Source organism: Zingiber officinale, chromosome 5A (assembly GCF_018446385.1).
Source record: "Zingiber officinale cultivar Zhangliang chromosome 5A, Zo_v1.1, whole genome shotgun sequence".
NCBI classification, from domain to species: domain Eukaryota; kingdom Viridiplantae; phylum Streptophyta; class Magnoliopsida; order Zingiberales; family Zingiberaceae; genus Zingiber; species Zingiber officinale.
The window spans coordinates 81,144,002-81,165,570 of NC_055994.1; positions in this window are offsets into that span (position 1 = coordinate 81,144,002).

Below are 21,569 nucleotides of genomic sequence, written 5' to 3' on the forward strand. Positions count from 1 at the left end.
TGACGATAAGGGTTTAAGGTCGCCGCTTGACCATTGATGGTGACAAGGGTTTAAGGACGCCGCTCGACCGTTGATGAAGACTAGGTTTTAAGGTTGCCGCTCGACCGTTGATGGAGACTGGGATTTAAGGTCACCGCTTGACCGTCGATGGCGACAAGAGTTTAAGGTCACCGCTCAACCATTGATAAAAACTAGGGTTTAAGGTCGTCGCTCGACCGTTGATGGAGACAAAGGTTTAAGGTCGCCGCTTGACCGTTGATGAAGACTGGGGTTTAAGGTTGCAGTTCGACCGTTGATGGATACTGGGGTTTAAGATCACTGCTCAACCATTGATAGAGACTGGGGTTTAAGGTCACCGCTCAACCGTTGATGGCAACAAAGGTTTAAGGTTACCACTCGACTGTTAATGAAGACTGGGGTTTAAGATCGTCACTCGACCATTGACAAAGACAAGGGTTTAAGGTCGTCGCTCGACCGTTGACAGAGACAAAGGTTTACGGTCGTCGCTCGATCATTGATGGAGACTAGGGTTTAAGGTCATTGCTCGACCATTGATGGCCACAAGGGTTTAAGGTCGTCGCTCGACCATTGATGAAAACTGGGATTTAAGGCCGTCGCTCGACCGTTGATGAAGACAAGGGTTTAAGGTCGCCGCTCGACCTTTGATGGAAACAAGGGTTTAAGGTCACCGCTCGACCGTTGGTAGAGACTGAGTTTAAGGTCTCCGCTCAACCGTTGATGGAGACTGGGGTTTAAGGTTACCGCTCAACCGTTTATGGCAACAAGGGTTTAAGGTCGCCGCTCGACCGTTGATGAAGACTGGGGTTTAAGGTCGCCACTCGACCGATGACGGAGACAAGGGTTTAAGGTCACCATTCGACTGTTGATGGAGACAAAGGTTTATGGTCACCACTCGACCGTTGATTGAGACAAGGGTTTATAATCGCCACTCAAATTTTAACTTGGCCAATCAGCTCAAGAGTCTGGAAAACTTGTTTTTTATTCATGTCTGTCCTGCATCCAAAAGGCATATGTGTTGGATCGTAGAGTTCGATAGAGGGGGGGGGGTGAATATCGATTTAAAATTTTCAAGAGAGTACGCAGCGGAAAATAATAAAGTGAATGAAAGAGTGACACAAATGGTTTTACTTGGTTCGGAGCCTGTGTCGACTCCTACTCCAAGGCCCGCACACAAGGGTGTTTTCGATAGGCAATTCACTAGCAATTCAGAATCTTGATTACAAGTTAATTACAGGAATACTATGAAAGGAAAATAATACCGACAACAGAAAGTAAAAGAACAGTGCGTGGTCGGAGTATCTTCGCAGCATCGCAAGAGCACAAGTGAGCAGATTGTTCGTTCTGAGTTGATGATCTGGCTCCAGCCTTGACTCTCCTTATAAAGGAGGTTCGGGGCGCTTGGAACCATCAGGGTGCCCTGGTTGTGACGTAGCTGAGCCAATCACGAAGCTCCATGTGTCGACGCACGAATATGGATAATTTTTGCCTCCGGGTGCCCGGGTACCTCCCAGGCGCCCGGATCCCTCCCGGGCGCCCGGACCCTGTTTTCTAGCGGTTTCCTACCTGCAAGAAAACATTAGTCCGAGGCAAATATATATTCTACAAAATAGAGTGTTAGTACAGTTCATCATTAAATAAAATATTAATTAAATTCCGTCTCTTCGAAATCGGAATCTAGTCACGATCTCGACTTAGAGTTCTGAAATGGTTCTAAGTTGGATCGGCGCCTAAGTTCCCTTCTCGGGAACGCGTCCTGACAGTCACTTCCCTCTAGTGACTTACCTCCACTTACCCGCCAGACGTCCGGTCAACCCTTCGACCCGTCTGGACTTTGCGCCAGCTATCTGGTCAGCCCGTCGACCTAGCTGGACTTCGTGCCAAACGTCCGGTCAGCCCGTCGACCCTTTTGGACTTCGTGCCAGTTATCCGGTCATCCCGTTGACCTAGCTGGGCTTCGTGCCAGACATTAGGTCAGCCCGTCGACCTATCTGGGCTTCTCCTGCACACTCGGTCAGAGTGTTAGAAAACAACGAAACTAACTTGACCTATTTTGTCATTCATCAAAACTTGAGTTAGACCGTTAGTGCTAACCACACCAACAATCTCTCCCTTTTTGATGGAATGACAATCTGGTTAACTTAGTGATAAATATGCAAGTAAAAAAAACAAGCATAAGGTTGTTAAGGCTTTTAAATTTTGATATGGTTTTTTGTTGTTTTAACTAACTTAACCACCTAACCCTCCCCATTTGGCATTCATCAAAAGCATAGAACAACAAGTTAAGAAAAATGCAAGGTAAAAGAAATTTAGAAATATAAGTCAGATTATCTTGGGGGAGTATAACATAGAAAATAATTTAACTTTTTAATTTTCAAAACTAAATAAGATTTTATTTTTTCAAGACTCAGTTTGTAAAATCCAACTTTCAAAACCAACTAAGTAAAATCTATTTTCAATTTTAAGTTTGTAACCTCCAATTTTCAAAATATATTTTCAAAAGCCAATTTTTTTGTTTTAATATAATTTTTAAAATGAAGTATATAAAAAAGATCCGAATTACAAAACTTATTTTTCAAAGTTAACTTTTCAAATCTAAGTTTAGAAGGTCTAAATACCAAAACTAAGTAAAAAATGATTTTCAAAATTAAATTTAAAAAGTTTAAAGTTCGAAAACAAAACTAATTTTTAAACCTAAGTTTAAAACAGTCCAATTAAGGAAATCTAATTTTCAAAATCAATTCCCAAAATCAAGTTTGAGTTTGTAAAACCTTAACTAAGTAAAATGTAAAATCGGATTTTGTAACCTTTTAGATAAATTTTCAAAAGTATGTTTTGAAATCTAAATATGATTTTCAAAAACTGAAGAATTCAATTTTCAAAACAACTTTTTAACACTAAGTTTGGAAGGTTTAAATAATTTTAACTTTCAAAATTAATTTCCTAAACTAATTTTAAAATTTTGAACACTCAGTTTTGACTTGAAAAAAATGTATTAATTTTAAAATAAGTATAAAAATAGTTAACCTCCCATGAACCTGACATTACAAAATTTATCTAACCAGTTAGCTATTCACTAACTATTAGAGGATAGCAGCTTTCATTTAATTAGTCAAGTTAAGTCTAAGCATCAGGTAGTGTTTGACTAAGACTGAATGACTTAACTTGATTAATATCTGTTTAGTATTTAACGCCCAGACTTATATCGATGCACTGACATAAGCATCTTAAGTCCAGGCAATCTGCCTATGCATCTCACCCCTTTCTATGTTTGACAATCAAAAACAAGGGAATCCTAGGGTGTTGGTGACATGCTCAAGTACTAGCCCTAGGGGAACATGATTTCTAAGGAATTATTCTAGTCTAAAGTTAAAACTGTTTTGAAATTCTAAAAATAGGAAATTTTGAAAACATAAAAGCATTTTACCTTAGAATTTGAAAATACCTATTTTTGAAAATAATTTTAAAATTCCTAATCTATTAGGGACATCCCTAATTTTCTACGTAGATTGCTAAATTCACTTTCAGAGAGGAGTTTAGTAAATATGTCAGCTAAATTAGACTTTAATTCAATGTACTTGAGTTCAATGTCTTCTTTAGTGACATGATCCCTGATAATGTGATATCTAATTTCAATGTGTTTGGTTCTGGAATGATGCACTAGATTTTTTGTTAAATTAATTGAACTAATATTGTCAATTAATACTTTTACATTTGTAAGGTTTAAGTTAAAATCTTTTAAAGTGTGCATCATCCATAATAGTTGTGCAACACATTCTCCTATGGCTATATATTCTGACTCAGTTGTAAATAGAGCAACACAGTGTTGCCTTCTACTGAACCAGCTCACAAGTGATGGACCTAGTAGTTGACAACCACCACTTATGGTTTTGCGGTCTAATTTGCATCCAGCATAATCTGAGTCAGAATACCCTATTAATTCAAAATTATTAGTTCTAGGATACCAGATACCTATATTTGTTGTTCCTTTAAGATATCTAAAGATTCTTTTGACTTGAGTCAAATGAGATTCTTTAGCACAGGTTTGGTATCTAGCACACATACTAACTGCAAATAAAATATCAGGTCGACTTGCAGTCAAGTACAGTAGGCTGCCTATGGCACTCCTATAGTATTTTAAGTCAATTGGTTTTCCATTGACATCGTCATCTAGGATTGTGTTTACTGCCATATGCGTTTTTATTTCTTTAATATTTTCCATTCCAATTTTTTAAGTAATTCTTTAGTGTATTTTTGTTGATAAATATAATTACTTTCATTTGTTTGTTTGATTTGTAATCCTAAAAAGTAAGTTAATTTGCCTACTAGACTCATTTCAAATTCTTGTTCCATTAAGTTTGTGAATTCTTCTAAAAATTCTAAATTAGTTGAGTAAAAAATTATATCATCTACATAAATTTGAGCTATAAATATGTCCTCTTTTATTAATTTAACGAATAAGGTCGGGTCAATTTTGTTGGTGTGGGAAGCATCCGACGATCGAACCTGAGTTTTGATAATGGCAAAGGATTCAAAGTTAAGGTGTGTTGTAATCTAACGTGCTTGACTAAGTGTTTCAGGAAAGTCCTAACTGTGGTTAGGCAGGTGAAAACCCTAGGGGGTGGTAACCCTAGGTCATAGGGGGTGGTAACCCTATGCGGAAAGTCTTGGTGGGTCGAGTGCTTCAGGTAAAAGTCCTAGGGGGTAACCCTAGGTGGAAAGTCCTGGTATCGCGAACCAGGTGAAAGACTGGACCAGCCGGGAAGCGGAAGTCCAGCAGAAAGACCGAAAGCATCGAGCATCGAGCATCGAGCAAAAGTCCAGTCGATCTGGAGGATCGCACTGGCATCAGGTAAATCTCCTGAGTGGAGTAGGTGAGGACGCGTTCCCTGTGGAGGGAACAGTAGGCGTCGGGTCGACCTAGGGTTTCCGGTTAAAAATTCGAAGTCAGACCCGGACAGTCCGGAGATTGTCATTATATTCTGTTATTATATTTACTGTTGTTTTGTGCTAACTTTATTTTGCAGGGTAAGTGTTTGGGACTAACATTTTTGCAGGACCAAAGGAGCACAAGTTAACCTCGGATGAACAGTGTCCGAGGCGTCTGTTGGGTTTTATGGGCCACGAAAATCGCTTTTTCGCGTCGCGGAAACCCCGAAACCCCCGCCACTGGATCCGTGCGAAGATAAAACTTTCAAAAAACTTACGAGTACGAGTTTCTAAACCTCGATCTACAGTAGATCTACAAAGGAGAAGGAATATACCCTTAATGCGAAGCCCTTCGCAATCCCGCTTGTCCTCGGTTCGCCGGAACTCGAAAGTGTCAAAGTAGACACTTCTATATGTGTATCCACACAAGCAAGAAATAGAGAAAAACCTCTAAGGATGTGCTAGCAATCTTAGAGATCAGTAAGCGAGGAGAGGGAGAGCAAGAAGAAAACTCTAGAGGAAGAAGAAGATGGAGTTACTCAAGAAAAATAAAACTCCCTCGTTGAATAAAAGTGGTCGGCCACTTTAGGTGGAGTTGTAACCTCCATGGAAGGCCAAGAGTCACAACTCTTGGTAACTCCCATGAGGTGGCATCCCACTTAAGAAACCATGATGATGTGGAGCATCATCATTGGCCCACTCAATGCCAACTCACCAATGAGGTGGCAAATGGTCAAGTTAAACTTGACCTTTCATCTTCCTCTCAAGTCAAGTCAAACTTGACCACTTCTCTCTCTTGGTTGATCTAATCTAACCATTGGTTCAAGTCAATTTTAATTTAATGAATCTCTATTCATTGAATTAAATTAATTCAATGAGTCTAAGTCCAAATTAGACTCATCTAATACATGAACCAAATTGAGTCCAACTCAATTAGCCTACTTTAGATTACTCTTAATCCAATTTGGTTCATAACATGAACCTAATCCTTTAGGTTCATCAAATGAACCTAATTTCCATCTAATTGTCCTTTGTGTGTGACCATATAGGTTCTTATAACGTTGACAATGCTCCTAAACCCTTTTAGAAGCATAAGTAATGAGCGGTATCTAGCAACACATCATTACTACCCAAGTTATAAGAATGTTGAGATCCAACATCACCTTGTGACTACTAATTGTGACTCCTCACAATATATGACAAGTGTCCTTCTATCCTAGACATCTAGATTGATCAATGTGAGGCATAGACCGTGTCATCCTCTGACTAATCTAAATCTTGAACTCCAAGTAGACTCACTAAATCAAATGAGCTCAATATCTCATATTGACTCATTTGGGCATGGCCATGCACTTCGTGGTCTCACTCTATCAAGAATATCAATGTCTCTCCCGTCATATAGGAGGGATAGATCCCATCTACATCACTCACATCCCTCTACATAATTCGTTACATACCCAGTAATCGCCTTTATAGTCCACCCAGTTATGGGTGACGTTTGACGAAACCAAAGTACATAACTCCTTATGTAGGGAACCATTGTGACTTCAGGTCTAAGGACTAGTAGTCATACTAATAGTCACATGAGAAAGTATATGACACTCATATAACGATCCATGATACTTTCTCATGGCGGATCATTCAGTATACATTCTCCAATGCATACTCATGTGTCAACTTGATATCTCTATATCCATGAATTGTGAGATCAAGTCATCGAGTTGACCTACATGCTAGTCTTATTGCATTAACATTGTCCCTGAATGTTAATACTCAACTAGGAATGATTAAGAGTAGTGTTCCCTATATCATCTCACTATCGGTTCAACTAACCGATTGATATAGGTGAGAACCTTCTATTCAAGGACGCTATTATACTTAGTTTATTTGGCACCAATACAAGTAAGTATAATAACCAAAACAAATGTCTTTATTTATATAAGAATATGATACAATAAGTCCATAATACAATCATCAAATGATTGTCTCTAGGGCTCTAACTAACAATCTCCCACTAGCACTAGTGTCAATCAGTGTAGGCTCTAAGCCCCAATGACCTAGTGTGACCATCATGCTTCCTCTGTGCCAAAGCCTTGGTCAAGGGATCTGCGATGTTAGCCTCCGTAGGTACTCTGCATATCTTCACATCTCCTCTCTCGATAATCTCTCGAATGAGATGGAAGCGCCGTAGTATGTGTTTGGTCCGCTGGTGTGAGCGAGGTTCCTTCGCCTATGCTATAGCTCCATTGTTGTCACAATAGAGCTCAATAGGGTCAGCGATACTGGGAATCACCCCAAGTTCAGTGATGAACTTGCGGATCCAAACTGCCTCCTTTGCTGCCTCTGATGCAGCAATGTACTCGGCCTCTGTCGTAGAATCAGCTACTGTGTCCTGATTCGAACTCTTCCATCTCACAGCACCACCATTTATGCAAAATACAAACCCTGACTGCGATCGATAATCATCCTGATCGGTCTAGAAGCTGGCATCACTGTAACCCTTTACAGCTAGCTCATCATTGCCTCCGTATATCAAGAAATATTCTTTAGTCCTTCTCAAGTACTTAAGAATATTCTTGACCGCTATCCAGTGACTTTCACCTGGATTTGACTGGTATCTGCTCGTCATGCTCAAAGCATACGAGACATCAAGTCGAGTACATAGCATGGTGTACATGATAGATCCTATGGATGAGGCATAAGGGATCTGATCCATGCGGTCTCTCTCCTCTCTAGAAGAGGGACCTTGAGTTTTCAAAAGACTCATGCCATGTGACATCGACAGAAATCCCTTCTTGGAGTTCTGCATGGCAAACCGAAGGAGTACCTTGTCAATATATGTACTCTGACTTAGGCCAAGCAATCTTTTAGATCTATCTCTATAGATCTGTATCCCTAGAATGCGGGAAGCCTCACCTAAATCCTTCATTGAGAAACATGTCCTTAGCTAAGTCTTGACAGACTGTAGCAAAGGGATGTCTTTCCCAATGAGCAGTATGTCATCCACATACAATATGAGGAAGACAACTATGTCCCCTACAACCTTCTTGTAGACACAAGGTTCATCTTCGTTCTTGATGAAACCAAACTATTTGATTGCATCATCAAATCGAAGATTCCAGCTCTGAGAAGCTTGCTTTAGTCCATAAATGGACCTATGCAGCTTGCATACTCTGCCAGTATGCTGTGGATCTACAAAACCCTCAGGTTGTGTCATGTACACATCCTCCAGTAGGTTTCCATTCAGAAACGTGGTTTTGACATCCATCTGCCATATCTCATAGTCATGGTATGCTGCAATAGCAAACATGATCCGAATGGACTTAAACATCGCTACTGGAGAAAAGGTTTCATCATAGTCAATACCATGAATCTGCTTGAAACCTTTAGCTACCAAGCGATCCTTATAGATAAGTCCATCCATGTCAGTCTTTCTCTTAAAGACCCACTTACACCCTATGGGTTTTACCCCTTCAGGTGGATCAACCAAAGTCCATACTTGGTTGGTGTACATGAATTCCATTTCGGATCTCATGGCCTCTAGCCATTTCTCGGAATCTGGTCTCATCACAACTTCCTGATAGGTGGTAGGCTCATCCTCTATGAGCACAACGTCATCATGGTCAGACAAGAGAAATGAGTATCTCTCAGGCTGATGACGTACCCTATCAGACCTGTGAAGAGGTATGTCTACTTGAACTGGTTGTTGTTCCTCAACTCTTTATGGAACAACATCATCCACAACATTTTGTGGTTTCAGTTCAACTTCCATCGAGGCTTCAGTGTTATGGTCCGCATCTTGAACTTCTTCAAGATCGAACGTACTCCCACTAGTCTTTCTAGAAACAAAGTCCCTTTTTAGAAAGACCCCAGTCTTTGCCACAACTATCTTGTGCTGACTGGGAATGTAGAAGTAATATCCCTTAGTTTCCTTGGGATATCCAATAAAGTAGCACTTGTCGGATTTGGGTCCTAACTTGTTTGAGACTTGACGTCGAACGTAAGCCTCACAACTCCAAATCCTCATGAAAGACACCTGAGCATCTCTCCCAGTCCATATCCTATTTGGTGTCTTTATCACGACCTTGGATAGAACTCGGTTGAGTATAAAAGCTGTCGTGTCTAGAGCAAAACCCCAAAGGAATGTCGGAAGATCTGTGTGACTCATCATAGATCGTACCATATCTAATAGGGTACGATTCCTCCTTTCAGATACACCATTCCACTGTGGTGTTCCAGGAGGAGTGAGTTGGGATAGAATCCCACACTCAGATAGATAGTCACGAAACTCATGGCTAAGGTATTCTCCACCTCGATCTGATCGAAGTATCTTAATACTCTTGCCAAGCTGGTTCTGTACTTCATTCTTGAATTCTTTGAACTTTTCAAAGGATTCTGACTTATGTGTCATCAAATACACATAACCATATCTACTGAAGTCATCAGTAAATGTGATGAAGTACCTATAACCGCCTCTAGCAGCGACATTGAAAGGGCCGCATACATCACTATGTATAAGTCCTAACAAATCAGTCGCTCTTTCACTGTGCCCACTAAAGGGAGTCTTGGTCATCTTGCCTAGTAGGCATGACTCGCACGTCTCATAAGATTCAAAATCAAATGAGTCCAGCAAACCATCCTTATGGAGCTGGGATAAGCGCTTGTCATTTATATGACCTAAGCGACAGTGCCAGAGATATGTTGGGTTCATGTCATTTGACTTGAACCTCTTGGTATTTATGTTATAGATAGGACTCTCAAGGTCTAGAATATAGAGTCCGTTCATCAGAGGTGCACTACAATAGAACATATCATTTAAATAAACTGAACAACATTTGTTCTTTATTATAAATGAAAACTCTTTCTTATCCAAACAAGAAACTGATATAATATTCTTAGTCAAGGCAGGCACATAACAACATTCATCTAATTCTAGTACAAGCCCAGAGGGTAGAGATATATAGTAAGTTCCTACAGCAACAGTAGCAACCCGTGCTCCATTGCCTACTCGTAGGTCTATCTCGCCCTTCGTCAATGCTCTGCTATTTCTCAGCGCTTGTACATTAGTACAAATGTGAGAAGCACATCCGATATCTAATACCCATAATGAAGAAATAGATAGATTGACTTCTATAACATATATACCTGAAGTGGAAGTCTCACTTTGCTTCTTCTTAAGATCTTCCAGGTACACCTTGCAGTTCCTCTTCCAGTGCCCGGTCTGACTGCAGTGGAAGCAGGTAGCATCCTTGGCGACCCCTCCTTTAGGCTTCAGTGCCTTGCCTTTGCCCTTGGCTTGGGACTTTCCCTTGCCTTTGGGCTTGCCCTTGCCCTTGTGTTTCTAAACCATCAGAACAGAGTGGGGCTTAGCCTTCTTAAGGTTCAGCTCAGCAGTTCTTAACATGCTAAGCAGCTCGGGCAGTGACTTCACTATAGCTATCCGGCAAGGATTGCAAGATCAGGTCAGTGGCCAGCTCTTGGCCAAGCGGGAATCCCAACCTCTATAGGTTTTCTATGTACCCAATCATTTTGAGTACATATGGGCCTATGGGAGCCCCATCTGACATCTTGCACTGAAATAGTGCCCTTGAGATCTCAAATCTCTCATGCCGCACTTGTCCTTGATACAGTTGACGAAGATGTTCAACCATATCGTAAGCGCCCATCAACTCGTGTTGCTTCTGAAGCTCAAAGTTCATGGTCGCGAGCATTAGATAGGACACATCTAATGCGTCATCTTGATGCTTCTTGTAAGCATCTTTATCTGCTCGCGTGGCATTGGCAGGAGGAGCCTCCGGAATGGGCTGCTCCAGAACGTACAGTTTACGTTCCTGGGTGAGAACTATTCTCAAGTTCCTGTATCAGTCCAGGAAATTTGCTCCGTTGAGCTTGTCCTTCTCAAGGACAGAACGCAGAGAGAAGGTGTTCGTATTCGACGTCATGGTTATCTACAACAGAAAAATACAGAAAATAAATATCATATTCTTTTAAATCATTTAATTATGCCTTTAACTAAATGATGCTCCCACTGAATTCTATAATTCATGTGGGACAAGATCCACATCATACTAACTCTTGAGTTAGCTTTGGCTAATACACCCAAGATTTAGTATGATCGGTAGGTAACGATTTACCAATTACATCTCTATGCAACTCTTGTTTATAGGATCATTATCCGCAGTTATATTAAAACTTGAGTTAGCTTTGGCTAATACACCCAAGAATTAATATAAATGTGATTTATGTCCTATCTTTCCAACCGTTGGAAGAATGCCTATAGTTGTACTCGATCCAACCGAGTTAACTAGGAATACTCAATCTAATTGAGTTTGTATTCGCCCATGCGTTGATAAGCAGGACCAAGATTGTCCCTCCGTACCCTACCAAGATAATATGTGTTGCTCTGCTTTGGCAGATTCAACAACACATGTGATCGAGGTAGTGATAGGTATTACGGCATGGTAGGCATTAGAGTTGACCCGATTTAGATCTAATCTAATCGTCGATGTGTATCAAATACGCGATAGATCTAATCTAATCGAAAGGGTGCATCTTGTACACGATTTAGATCTAATCTAATCGTTAGGCACTAATTAACTACTAATCATGCATCACATACACACAAGCAATTAATTAAATTTATTTGTGATTAGTCATGGCCCTACTACGATCTTCTCAAGCCAATGAGAAGATCGGATGGTCAACCTAAGGTCAACAGCTTCTCAAGCTTCTCGCTTTGACCACCTTGTGTTGCTCGCGCCCTCCTCGTAACTCCATCTCATGTGGACCTTCCACGGCTCCAATTTTGTATATTACAATTTTGAAACTCGAGTTACATTTGAGTCTAAACTAATTTTACAACAAGAATAAATGGAGAAAGGCACGACGCGCAGGTCGCGTATAAAATATACAGCACACACAACACAAATGACGATGCGCAGGCCGTAATATGAATTACAACACAAATCCAATCAGATTGGGTCTTTTGGGGCCATGACTCTCACAAATTATACATAATTCTAAATTATGTAATTTCTATAATTTTTTGTAATTTTAATACTAAATTTTACAATTTTTACGAGTAAAATTTCCCGACGGTCCCATTTAGCGGTTTTCGGGCATAATCGCGGAACGAATCCCCTTGCGGGGCCAGGGGCAGCGCCCCTACCCGCGATCTTGTTGGGACCGAAAAGTAGCTAGAGGGGGGGGGGGAGGGGGTGAATAGCTCATCGCGTGCTCGTGATCGGCGTTGCTTGTTTCTTCAAAGATGTGCAGCGGAAATACAAGAAACAAAAACATACAACGCTAACACTTGGGATTTTACTTGGTAACCACCTCACAAGAGGTGACTAGTCCAAGGATCCACGCACACACACACACCTCCACTATGAAACACTCCTTTTCGGTAACTACCGAAGGCGGAGAAGCCCTACAAGACTCTTAATACAAGAAGAAAGGAAAGGGAAACAAAATACAAGCGCAAAGCTTATAATGAGTACAGAAAACCCTAACCCTAGCTTCTCTTCTTGTCTTTGATCCGCCTCTTGACTTGGAAAACCTCCAAGATCCTTCAAGAACTGGCGATCTGAGCTTTGAGAGCGCTGTGGAGGAGCTGGCGAAAGATCTGAGATGAAACCGTGGAGAGATGCCGCAGCTATCGCACGCCTGCAGCTCAAATATGACGTAACGATCGGATCCCGATCGATTCGAAAACTCCCAATCGATCGGGGAGGCTTTGGATCGATCCACGGATCGATCCAGAGCGCCTCTGTGCTATGGAGAAAATGCCTGGATCTATCCACGGATCGATCCAGCGCTTATCGCGCGAACCAGCAGTGTCCCAATCGATCGGCTGATCGATTGAGACCTCTGGATCGATCCACGGATCGATCCAGAGGCTCTCTGTTCGCTGGGAAAGGCCTGGATCGATCCACTGATCGATCCAGCTCTTGGTTTTTGCCCAAAACCAAGTCCCAAGCCTCTCAAACCAACATTCGGTCAACCTTAACCTGTTGGTATATAATGCCTAGCATCTGGTCACTCCCTTGACCTGCCAGGACTCCCCACCAAGTGTCCGGTCAATCCCTTTGACCCACTTGGACTTTTCTCTTCGTGCCAAGTATCCGGTCACTCCCTTGACCTACTTGGACTTCCACCAGATGTCTGGTCAACCTTGACCCATCTGGATTTCCTCATGCCAAGTATCCAGTCAATCCTTTGACCTACTTGGTCTTCCCAACACCAGATGTCCGATCATCCTTGATCCATCTGGATTTTCCCTTGCCTGGCTTCACTCACCAGGACTTTTCCAATTGCCTAGCTTCACTCATTAGGTCTTTCACCTGGCTTCACTCACCAGGATTTCCCTCCTGCCTAGCTTCACTCACTAGGTCTTTCACTTGGCTTCACTCACCAGGATTTTCCTTCTGCCTAGCTTCACTCACTAGGACTTCCTCCTCTGCCTAACCTTCCAGTTAGGACTTCCCAGTCAGGTATCCAGTCATTCTTGACCTACTTGACTCTTCTTTATCCACACTGATCAGTCCCTGATCAGAATCTCCCCACATGAGCAACTGCACATGCATTGTCCATGTGTCTACATGTATTGTCAAACATCGAAACTCAAACCAAGACTCAAGCTTGGTCAACCAGGTCAACCTTGACCTAAGGGATATTGCACCAACAATCTCCCCCTTTTTGATGTTTGACAATACCACAATAACACTTACAATACTACATGTAAGTTAGGCTAATCTCATAGCCTCATTCTTCTTCATGCCACTAGGTAATGAACACATAAGTTAAGCTCTCCATTCTCCCCTTAAGAGGGCAAACTCCCTCTAGGTAATGAAAGCCTAACTTACTCCCATTCATTCTCCTCCTATTGGCACACATCAAACCATGCCCCATTTTTGGGCACACATCAACAAATTCACTTATTGAAAACTCTCCCCCTGAAAAGTTGCTCATCGTTGTTCACAACTTCACTCGTTGCGATCAACACGATAATGATTGTCTCATACCCCTCATTATCCTTCAAGGTAGGCAAACACTTGAACAATGAGGATATCCACTCCCCATTAAAGGTCAACCGCTCAACCTTGAGCACGTTCTTAACGGAAGGTTAACCACCTTCCAAGGTGCATGAAAAATAATTTTCATGTCTTTAAAGAGTCCCTCCCCCTAAAGACATGGTGGTAACTTCTGTCATTGCACCAACAATGACTTGGAATCCCTAAAACTTTAGAAAACCCAATTTTAGAAGTTTTGAGGTTCATATGTTCAAAATTTAAAACAAACCTCAACCTAAACTTCAATTTAGTCTCCCTTAACCAATCCATCCTTGTTTTCAACATGAAAACACCCTTTTTATATATACAAATGTATTTTAAGGGGTTTAGAATGGTTACATTGACTAAACAAGGTTCAAAATGCTGAAATCAGGCTTTCTCAGCCAAAAACAACATCCTAGATCGATTGGAGTTGGGTTCCAATCGATTGAACCTTGCTGAATCGATCCACTGATCGATTCAGGAAGTGTAGATCGATCAGCTGATCGATCCAGTGAGCTTCTGCTCGCGAGAATTGCCTTCTGAATCGATCCACTGATCGATTCAGGCACTTCAATCGATCCATGGATCGATCAGAGCTCTGATAATTGCTGAATTTCAAATTCAACCAACTTCAGAAACCCCTAGAAAATTCTATAAAAATCCAAGAATCATGAAATTTCGTGTAGACATTATTTAGGGCATACTTTATGATGGAAAAATAGTTTTCTATGAAAATACATCATATTTTCAAAGATTGACACAAACTTGAAAACTTGCTAGAACTTTAGCGTTTTCTTCAAGTTTGTGTCTAACTATTCAATGGTGACTACTATCAAAAGACAGCCTTCACCAAGGTTTTCAAAAAGCATTTTAAAACAATTTTCAAAACCAATATCCCATCACATTCCTTGGGCTTAATGCACATGACTTGTACATTAGCTTTCCCAATGATAGGAAAACACATAACTATGTGTTTTGATGAACATAAAACTCAAAAGAATGCACTAAATCAACATCTTGAGTTTTGTTCATCTTTCTAACATCTCACTTGTATCTAATGTGCACTAAAACACATACACGTCACCTTATGGTCCTTGTGAGATGTGAGAGTTTGGTTTTGCCCTATTCTAGGGATCATGCATATCTATCTAGGCATTTTAGAGATATTAGACAGCCACCTAGGATGTCACTTGTTAATAAGTGTTATTAAATGTCATTTGTCCTTAATTACAAGGAATTAAGCTTAATGCATGATTATGTTATGGCATACATCAAAAGGAAATAATTTTCAAAAGAAAATATCCTATAACTACATGGTGTATGAATGTCATGACATGGTATTTTTGGATTTTTCATAATAAAACATGAATGCAAAAATAGACATGATGTCATGGCATATGATGGGCAAATAATCATGGCAAGACTTAGCATAAATAAAATATACCTAGATTACTTATCTAAGTATCCTTAACCACTTAGCTAACTCAAAATATACAACTTGTTTCAACTTAAAATGTTAAACCTAGATTGCCCTAAAATGCTTCAAAGAAATGCCAAAACCTAAATTGACATTTATATTTCTCTTGATTTGTTTATACCACTTAACAATTAAGCATATCCTCAAATGTTGACATATTCCATTTTTCCTCAAGAGTAATCACGTAAATCAAGGCCTGGATTGCCTTAAATTTCTAAGGGAATACCAAAATCCCAACTTGGTATTTCTCTAGGTTTTCCCAATTTATGTCATTTTAAGATAAGATCAATTTTCAACCATTAGGCACATTTTACCCTTTCAAGGAGTAAATAATAATTCCATTTCATTTTCAAAGGTTAACAGAAACCCTGAAAATGCTCCTTGAGTGTCAATTTCCTCAAAGTTGGGTTAACTACCCTTCTAATCGGAGTTGACACTCTCTAACCCATCTATGGGGTAGAGAAGATGCTCCTAGGAACCCAACACCTATTGGTGCTCCTTGGATGCTCTAGGTACTCACTAGGGATAACTTCCCTAGATACCTTCCTAGTGACCTTGTTGGGCTTCTTAGAAGCCTTGGTCACATTTTCTAGGTCAACTCTAGGGATAGCCTCCCTTGTGACCTTGTTAGCGACTTTCTTAGACTTCTTAGAAGTCTTAGTCACTTTGGTTGCAAAGATACTTCTAGGGATATCTTCCCTTGTATCCTTGACTTGACCTCTAGACCTAGGGTTTGTTCCATAACTATATGGAACCTTATGATAACTAGGCACATCCTTTTTAGCTTTGGGTTTGTATCCCAAACCTCTATGGCCATTGGATGGTTTTTGTACCCCTAAACCTAGGTTATGCTTATTTTGCCCTAATAGGATATTTTCCAATCCTTTTAAGGTCTTTTCTAATTTATCAAGTCTTGACCTCAAGACTTGGTTTTCCCTCACTAAGTCCTTAGTATTTAATTTTTCATTTGATCCATGAGCATTTTTATTCTTGGACTTGTATCTATTATCCTTAGTGTTCCTGCCCAAATATCTATCTACCTTCCTAACCTTAGGTAGAGTAGTCTTGGCATGTAGGGCCACATGCTTTTCCTTAATGCCCTCATGCTTTCTACTCTTATGGTAAATTGCATTAAAATGATAAAAATTAGAGCTATCATGCTTTTTACCATAACGTAAAAGGATAGGCTCAATAAATGTTACCTTCTTCTTTACCTTGGAGGCTCCCCCTTGACTAGTGCCTCCTTGAGCCTTGACCATCTTCTTCCCCTTGGGGCATTGACTTCGGTAATGCCCTTTTTGTTGACACAAGAAGCACACAATGTGCTCCTTGCTCTTCTTTATCCCGGGGGTGGTCTCCTTGGGCTTCTCCTTGCCCTTTTGTGTCACTTGACCCTTCTTCTTGGCCAAGTTGGGACACTTGCTCTTGTAGTGCCCACTTTCCCTACACTCAAAATATATTATATGATTTTTATTTTTAATTGAACTATTTATACCTTCTTGTGTAGGGGTGGCACTTGCTCCTTCATTTGACTTGGAAGTAGAGACTTCCTCTTGGTCCGAAGATGATACTTCTCCATTTGGTTTTGCTTTACTTGTGGAGGTGGCACCGTCTTCTTCTTCTTCACTTGACCCGGATGTGGAGGCCTCTTCTTGCTCCGGGTTCATTGATCTACACTCCCCCTCAATCCTAGAGGTGGAGGCTTCATCATTTTGTACATGGAACAAGGAGTATGCTCCCTCCTTGTTCTCTTCATTGCACTCCCTTGAAGATGAAGCTTCTTCTTGGACTTCTTCTTCAGAGGTTGAGCATCTCTCAACCTCGGAGTCCTCCTCTTGGTCTTGCTCCAAATAGTCACCCTCTCTGGATTCTTCTTACTCTTGTACAGTGGAGGGGATCTCTTCATGAAGCTTGGCCAATTTACTCCATAATTCCTTTGCATCTTCAAATTCTCCAATTTTGCAAAGGATAGTGCTTGGCAATAAATTGACCAAAAGCTTGGTCACTTTGTCATTGGCCTCGCACCTTTGGACTTGCTCTTGGCTCCACTTGCTCCTCTTGATAACTTTGCCCTTTGAGTTTGTTGGAGTCTTGAAGCCTTCCATAAGAGCAAACCATTGCTCTATCTCCATCATAAGAAAATTTTCGATTCTTGATTTCCAAGAATCGAAGCTCGTGGAAGTGTATCGTGGAGCCACCCTTGTGTTGAATCCGAGCCCATCTCGGAATTCCATTGTAGAAGTTGAGCTTTTGAGTTTCTTTGACTTTGACAATTTTGCTTCAACTTCTTCACCCTCTAGCTCTTCTTGTTATGCTTGACCCTTCCGACGATGATTCCGGTGAAGAGCGGCCTCGCTCTGATACCACTTGTCGGTCCCAACAGATCTAACCATCGCGAGTGTCCCTAAGCAATCCTACAGTGCCTTAGCCCGCTTTCCCAAAAAGATTTGGGGCAAAACCTTGCCGTTTCGGAAAAAACTTCTCGGTAGTCGAAGCCTATAAGTGTCGAAACACTTGTGCTTCGCTTCTACGAGAAAAATACCCATAAAACTCTAAAAATCATAAAATTAGAGAATATTACAGAATCTATATTTTTCATAAAAATACAAACTAAACTCGTACAAGTCTTCGCACGTGGCTCTGATACCACTGTTGGATTTTTCGGGCCACGAAAACCACTTTTTTGTGTCGCAGAAACCCCAAAACCCCGCCACCGGATTCGTGCGAAGATAAAACTTTCGAAAAACTTACGAGTACAAGTTTCTAAACCTCGATCTACAGTAGATCTACAAAGGAGAAGGAATATACCCTTGATGCGAAGCCCTTCGCAATCCCACTTGTCCTCGGTTCGCCGGATCTCGAAAGTGTCAAAGTAGACACTTCTCTATGTGTATCCACACAAGCAAGAGATGGAGAAAAACCTCTAAGGATTTGCTAGCAATCTTAAAGATCAGTAAGGGAGGAGAGGGAGAGCAAGAAGAAAACTCTAGAGGAAGAAGAAGATGGAGTTACTCAAGAAAAATAAAACTCCCTCCTTGAATAAAAGTGGCCGACCACTTTAGGTGGAGTTGTAACCTCCATGGAAGGCCAAGAGTCACAACTCTTGGTAACTCCCATGAGGTGGCATCCCACTTAAGCAACCATGATGATGTGGAGCATCATCATTGGCCCACTCAATGCCAACTCACCAATGAGGTGGCAAATGGTCAAGTTAAACTTAACCTTTCATCTTCCTCTCAAGTCAAGTCAAACTTGACCACTTCTCTCTCTTGGTTGATCTAATCTAACCATTGGTTCAAGTCAATTTTAATTTAATGAATCTCTATTCATTGAATTAAATTAATTCAATGAGTCTAAGTCCAAATTAGACTCATCTAATACATGAACCAAATTGAGTCCAACTCAATTAGCCTACTTTGGATTACTCTTAATCCAATTTGGTTCATCACATGAACCTAATCCTTTAAGTTCATCAAATGAACCTAATCTCCATCTAATTTCCCTTTGTGTGTGACCCTATAGGTTCTTATAACGTTGGCAATGCTCCTAAACCCTTTTAGAAGCATAAGTAATGAGCGGTATCTAGCAACACATCATTACTACCCAAGTTATAAGAATGTTGAGATCCAACATCACCTTGTGACTACTAATTGTGACTCCTCACAATATATGACAAGTGTCCTTCTATCCTAGACATCTAGATTGATCAATGTGAGGCATAGACCGTGTCATCCTCTGACCAATCTAAATCTTGAACTCCAAGTAGACTCACTAAATCAAATGAGCTCAATATCTCATATTGACTCATTTGGGCATGGTCATGCACTTCGTGGTCTCACTTTATCAAGAATATCGATGTCTCTCCCGTCATATAGGAGGGATAGATCCCATCTACATCACTCACATCCCTCTACATAATTCGTTACATACCCAGTAATCGCCTTTATAGTGCACCCAGTTACGGGTGACGTTTGACGAAACCAAAGTACATAACTCCTTATGTAGGGAACCATTGTGACTTCAGGTCTAAGGATTAGTAGTCATACTAATAGTCACATGAGAAAGTATATGACACTCATATAACGATCCATGATAATTTCTCATGGCGGGTCATTCAATATACATTCTCCAATGCATACCCATGTGTCAACTTGATATCTCTATATCCATAACTTGTGAGATCAAGTCATCGAGTTGACCTACATGCTAGTCTTATTGCATTAACATTGTCCCTAAATGCTAATACTCGACTAGGAATGATTAAGAGTAGTGTTCCCTATATCATCTCACTATCGGTTCAACTAACCGATTGATATAGGTGAGAACCTTCTACTAAAGGACACTATTATACTTAGTTTATTTGGCACCAATACAAGTAAGTATAATAACCAAAACAAATGCCTTTATTTATATAAGAATATGATACAATAAGTCCATAATACAATCATCAAATGATTGGCTCTAGGGCTCTAACTAACAGCGCCTCCATGGAGCTTGGAGGCGCCTCGGGTGCAAGACGAAGCCAGCTGTCCAGAGGGGTTGGAGGCGCCTTGAAGGAAGCTCAAGGCGCCTTGGACTGGAGGCTGAAGGCGCCTTGGAGATCAGTGAAGGCGCCTTCAAGTGATAAGGTTCGACCAATTCAGCTCTTATCTCCGCGGCTGATTCGGCTCACTCAAGGCGCCTTGGATGGGCTTTAAGGTGCCTTGAGCATGCTATAAAAGAAGGTCACGAGCAGCTCTTAAAAAATTCAATCTTCTAGAGCTCTTTCTCCTGTGCGCTGCTTATGTGATGACCTCAACATGCTATTTCAAGATCCCGACGACCCAGAGCTCCATTTCTTTAGATTCTGTCGTTCGGTATATTTTTCTTATTGCACTAAATTGTATTAAGCTTGTAATATTTTTTATCTTATAGTTGTTGCCCACCGAAAGCGGTCAACGACCGCGGGCCTTCGAGTAGGAGTCGAGATAGGCTTCGAACGAAGTAAATCCTCGTGTTCATTCTGCGTGTTTGTTACTTTTCTTTTCCGCTGCTTTACTCGTACGATTTTACGATTCCGAGAAACGAACCGAGTGAAAGCCGCGAGCGCTAATCACCCCCCCCTCTAGCACTTCTCGATCCAACAATTGGTATCAGAGCGGGGCCGCGTTGATCTGGTGCAACCACCAATCACGCAATTTTTTCGCGGTGTTTTAAATTTTTTTGGAGTCAACTGAAATTAGTATTATTACTATATTCCAGTTTTTTTTCGTTCGTATCGATCTCGCTCGAGGTTGGTGCAACACCACTCGAGTTAGTTCTTTTTTCAATTCTTTATTCCCGCACTACTAATCCAAGACTTAGTCTTGGGACATATTTTTTATTTCTTTTGCATATTCTCTCAATGGCCCAACATGAGGGTTTCAGCACCGTTCGTCCCCCCTCTTCTCCAGAGAAGATTTCGGGTACTGGAAGGGACGAATGGAAACCTACCTAAAAATCCAATTCGAAACCTGGATGATAATCAAGACTAGTTTGGATCTGCCAACGGATAAAGACGGCAAGCCTACACCCTACAAGAACTGGGAGCCATCCCTAATCAAGAAGGTGGAAGCCGACGCCAAAGCTACCTGCACCCTCCAGTGTGGTCTTACCAAGGAGGAGCTCAACAGAGTCGGTCCATTTTCAACCGCAAAGGAGCTGTGGGAGAAACTGATAGAACTCCACGAGGGCACCTCCGACACCAAGGTAAGTAAAAGAGATCTTTTACTTAATAAACTATATAATCTGAAAATGTAGGAAGGTGAGACGACAAGTTCTCTACACGCAAGAATTCAAGACATCCTCAACTCTCTCCATGAAATAGGGCAAAAGGTAGAGAATCGGGACGTCATAAGGTACACACTAAATTCGTTTCCGAGGTGCACATTGTGGGCATCAATGGTAGATGCCTACAAAGTCTCCAAGGATTTATCTTCAATAAAATTAGATGAATTATTCTGTGAGTTTGAATTACATGAGCAGACTAATGTTGGTGCAACCTTAGGTCAAGGTTGACCTGGTTGACCAGACTCGAGTTGACTTGACTCGAGTTGTGTTTTGATGTTTGATGA